This window comes from Rattus rattus, chromosome 6, assembly GCF_011064425.1.
Source record: "Rattus rattus isolate New Zealand chromosome 6, Rrattus_CSIRO_v1, whole genome shotgun sequence".
Lineage (NCBI taxonomy): Eukaryota > Metazoa > Chordata > Mammalia > Rodentia > Muridae > Rattus > Rattus rattus.
Window position 1 is genome coordinate 107,920,014 of NC_046159.1, and position 5,490 is coordinate 107,925,503.

A 5,490-nucleotide genomic window follows, 5' to 3' on the forward strand; every position below is an offset into this window, starting at 1 on the left:
TAGGATAAACTGTTAGTAACAAATCCTGAGTGTGGACCACTTCGGTCCCCTCTGAACACGAGGTCAGTATGGACTAGCCATATCAGAAGGTAAAAGGTCAAGAAGTCATGGCCTCTGTTCTCTAATGTCTTACAATCTGGTGACAGGAGATAAGAGCTGTTGCATCAGAAACAATAGAGGATGTCTTTATTAATAATTGGAAGCCTACCTCCCACTGGTAAACTAGCAGAGAGGGGCCAGGTCAAGATTTTGGCTAAATCTTGTAGGATAGCTGATGGCCAGATGGATGAGTAGATGGATGGGTGGTTGAGTGAGTAGATGGATGGATGGATGCATGCATGCATGGATGGATGAATGGATGAATGGATGGATGATGGGTGGATAGATGGATGGATGGGTAGGTGAATGGATGGTAGAATAGAAGCTATCTGAAGCAGAAGGATCTCACTAGTCACACAAAGATGGAGTTACTCCTCTTCCTACTGTACCTCGAGCTTCTGTGATTTGCCCCTCAATGATAGGTAGAAAGCATATGGAAATGACGGCCACCTCACTGACACACTTGGACCTGCGCCCATCCCCCAACCCCCGTCTTCCTGGAACTTAGTCATAAGTTACTGGTTCCTCAGAGAAGGGTAATTTTGTAAGGGAAGTAAAGGGTAAGAGCAGCTCAAGTCATCACTAGGGTAACCTCAAGCTACTTTTTCTCTGTAAACTTCAGCCTCTTTGTGCTACAAACAGATGGATAATGGGACCAAACTCAGAGGATGGTTGTAAAAAAAAAGATTAAGTAAATAAAGTGCACACCGTGCCTGGAAGATAAGGTGCGCTTTACAAGCAATGACTCTTGCTAGTCAATATCCCTGAACATTTATTTATCCACCCCATACACAGTCACCTCCGTCTCACTCCTTCCTGAATCCTTGTGCTTTTATCTGGGATCTTTTACTTCTGTCTCCGGAATATTTTTGGTATTCCCTTTCACTTTCAGGTGGCGGTGGTGGCTGCTGTCATTGTTCTGTGTTCCGGGAATGATTGAGCCTGGGGCTTCACACATGCTACACAAGTGTCCACCGGCAGGGGGGCCTCCCAGTCAAACCCTCAGCTCTGAAGGGAATCCTCAGTGTAGGAGTCCATATAGATAACGGTTTCCTTTAGCATTTGGAAGATGTCACCACACTGGTGTGGCTTTTCAGCTTGTTCGTGCACTTACATGTGCATACATATAAATACACATACATATAAATACACACACGCATGTATACACACATAGATACACAAATCTAAGCTCATCAGGAGCAGAGATTCTTATCTATTATGTTCACTGATCTCTCTCCAGCCCTAGAAAAGTCTCTGGTCCCAGAACAGAACTGCTCGAAACCCTCCCCTCATTGTTCGATCATCCTTGTTTTTGTATAAGTAGTGTCTGTGCCTCCAACCTTTCATCGAGGGACTCAGAACATACTGATGCTCAACTAGTGTGGGCATTAATGTAAGAGACTGCTACAGATCTGGCTCCTACAGACAGGGACACCCCTTCACCCTGCATCTTCCCCGCTGGCCTCCTCCCTGAAGATAATCTATTAAGCAGGCAAAGAAACCAAGTCATGGAAACATGAACTTCCATTGGACCCTGGGAAATTGAGATTGAGCAGAACAGAAACTCTGGGTCAGATAAATCTGTAGGAATGCAATAAAAATAAATCTGGAGACCCAATAAATCAGAAGCTCAGTGTGGGTCAAATGGTTTCCTGATGCTAAAATGTAAATGTTAACCCAAAATGTCACGCTTCTGTTCTCTGACGCGGCCCATCTCACGTCTAGTATTTCACATTATCTTCAAAACAGCTCTAAGATACAAATCGTCTCCATCTTAGAAGACACAAAACTTAGGGGGAACAAAACAAACAATGCAAACAATCCAAGGTACCTCGTGGCAAAGCCAGACCGGGTGCTGTCCGTCAGTCTCGGAACACAGTTTCCGACTCAGGATCCCCATGCAGCGGATTCAAGGCCACAGCAGAGGTGTGCTGTATCTTCCAAAAATATCAATTCTAGCCCAAAGTTCACAGAAATAAAAACATATTAAAGTACTGTTGTTTTGAGGGTTTGTTGTTTTTGTTTTGTTTTCTTTTTCTTTCTTTTTTTTTTTTTCTTTTTTTTTTTTTTTCGGGGCTGGGGCCCGAACCCAGGGCCTTGTTCTTTCTTGGCAAGCCCTCTACCACTGGGCTAAATCCCTAACCCCGTTGTTTTTTGTTTTTGTAAAGTGTCACCACCATGTAACTCGACTGACCTCAAATTTAACATTCTCCTGCCGCAGCACCCCGCCCCGTTCACTGGGATTACAGACGTGTACCACTGTGGGTAGCTGCAGATGTGAAGTTTCAGAGCACTGGGCAGCGGTGCACATGAGGGTGCTTTGTGGAGCACTCCTGTGTGGAGGCCAGAGGGGAGCTTTCAGGCAGCTGCTCCACCCTGGGTACCAGGAATCAGACTCGTGTTCAGTTTGCAGCAAGCACTTTGCCTCCTAAGCCAGCCCAACTGTAAGTTTTATACAAAATGCAAACCACAGTATTTGTGTGAATTATTAAGATAAAAACATTGGAGGAGGTGGAGAGATGGCTCAACAATTGAGATCACTTGCTGCTCTTACAGAAATCCTAGGTTCTGTCCCTAGCACCCGTATGGTGGATGACAACCATCTGTAACTCCGGTTCCAGGGAATCCAGTGCCCTCTTCTGGCTGCCACAGGCACTACACGCACATGATACACAGACATTCATGTAGGTACAAACTGTATACACACAAAATAAAAATGAATAAACCTTTAATAAGCTAAAAATTGCCCGAAGATTGATTTCTACACTGAAAGAAGTGAGCTGTGGCACACTTCCCACCTGGTAACTAGTACATGATGTTGATCAAAGCCCTTAGTTTCCCCAAGCCTCGTTGTTCTTGTCTGTATAAGGGGACAGCAATGCCTTCCTGACAGGCTCACGGTCCTGAAGACTAAATGAAGATACAGAAGAGAAGCCCTAAACACAGCCTGACATAATACAGGGAGAAGTCTGAAAACACTCATTTTTTAAAAATCACCAATCTATTGGAAGATTTTTGAAACATGTGGAAACCAAGTAGCAATCATCTTGTTAAAGTCCCAAAACTCTTAATGTGTCCAATTTAAAGTTTCACTTGAGAAGCAAGAGCTGGAAACAATTTATAGGATTGACACTGAGCAAATGATTAGAGATTAAAGAGCCCCAATTGAAGAAAGCTGAATTTTTTTAAATGAATTTTCTGTGAACTAGAAGAGGAAAGGGTTGAAAGAGACTTAAAAAAATCTTCGCCCACTGGGGAAGTCCTTAGCCCACGGCTGAGTGGGTGAAGTCCTTACCAATTAAGCATGAGGACCTGAGTTCATATCCCAAACCTTCACACGAAAACTGGACACAGTGGCACACACCTATAGCCCTACTGGGATGGAACAGAAGCAGGAGGACCTGGAGCCGACCTAACCAATCAGGACCTGGAGCTGGCCGACCTAACCAATCAGGACCTGTAACTGGCCGAACTAACCAATCAGATTCAGTGCACTGCTGTCTCAAAAAATAAGACGGAGAGATACAGAGGAAGATAGCTGACGGTGGGCTCTGTCTTCCCTGTGTGCTTGCGCATGTGAGCCCACGTGCACACACACACATGTATACGTAATCCACATATACACCATACACACACACACACACACACACACACACACACACACACTACATTCATACATACCTTCACAGGAGTTAGGGAAATAAGTCAGTGGTAGACTGCTTGCTTAGTATACGCAGAGCCCTGAGTTCAGTCCCCAGTACTGACAAAAAAGAGAGAAGGGGGGCGGGGAATAGAGAACTGAGGAAGGAAGGAAGGAAGGAAGGAAATGTTGCGGTAAAATTATGAAGGGCGCACGATCTGGTTCCCATGAGTTCCCACTCCACTCAGGATCCGCACGCTCTAGCTGTTTCTCTTTTACGACTTTCACACACTGTCCCCTTGGAGGTTCTTACCACGCCTGGGATTCACACTGCATTCCACGGGCCCTGCTATCGTGGCCCCACACCATGCTAACCCCAAGCACTGTATAGATTAGCACGGTTTCCTGTCACAGACTCTGCTCACACTCCCAACCACCCAGTGAAATCATTACTCAGCAAACGGGAACCCAACAACCAGGTTTATGTGTTAAACGCTCAATGTACAATACAGCCACACGGTTAACTTACAACCAACTGATAAAGATACAAACCGCCCACCTAGATAAGAAATAGTTTGCTCATCTAGACATATAAAATCCTGTACACATCCATCCCTTAAGAATAGTCATAACGACCTGTAAATGTGCAGAGAGGAATCTTAACATCCGCCTCCATGTTCTCTCAGCTGTTCCCTCCCTCGCTCCAGTCTCCACCTCCTCTAAAACTTTTCTCTCACCCATCCTTCCTTCTCGTCCAATGACAAGTCTCGTTCTATCTTGAACCTGCCTTCGCCTGTATAAAGACATCAACCTACAAGGAAGGAAGGAAGGAAGGAAGGAAGGAAGGAAGGAAGGAAGAAGGAGAGGGATCAGGAAGAGAAAAGTAAAGGGAAGAGAGGAAGACTCTGCTATCGTCTTCCCACCAGAGGTACAAAGGCACCACATGACCTGAACTGAGAGGGCAAAGAAGAATCAGGAATCCAAAGCCCCTCTTGGCCTTTAGGCTTTCAGAACCACCTATAGAAAAATAGAACCCATTCCCGTAAAAAGACATCCTAAAATCTTGAATACAGACTCTTGGGTGGGGACAAGTCGACCTCTAGGCCGAAAGCATAAGCACCCACACCATGAGGGGCTTAGAGTCAAAATGTCCTACAATGTCCCCTCAGCCACCCTGCCTGCTCGGCCATGGTCTTATGTTAAACTGTTCAAGGTTCCCACCTGGAAGATGTAATGCCATTAACAACTGTCAACAGGTCACCCATTCTGTAAATGTCTGTCACCCAGCAGAAGGCTCAGGAAAGGAGCACAGAACAAATCTGTCTTGAACCCCTGGCCAGAAAAAGGCAGAGATGTTGACTGGCTGAGGTTAGGGTACACAGTCACTAGGGCCAGGTTGTCAGCCCTGGAGTGATAGATGCAGAAAATGCAAAATGTTTAGGACTGGACCTCTCTCCCTCTCTCTCTCCGTCTCCCTCTCCCTCTGTGTCTCTCTGACTGTCTTTCTGTCTCTGTCTCTGTCTCTCTTTGTCTCTCTGTCTCTCTCTGTCCCTCTCTCTGTCTCTCTCTGTCACACACACACACACACACACACACACACACACACACACACACACCAGTGCCACAGACTCACCTTCAGCTCCTTAAATAGGAGCAGCTCCTTGAAGGTAAGGCTCTGCCTTGTTCCCATGTTCCCAGAACACCTAGTCCACCCTCCTGACTCACAGTTGGGGACATGCAAAGCACACAAG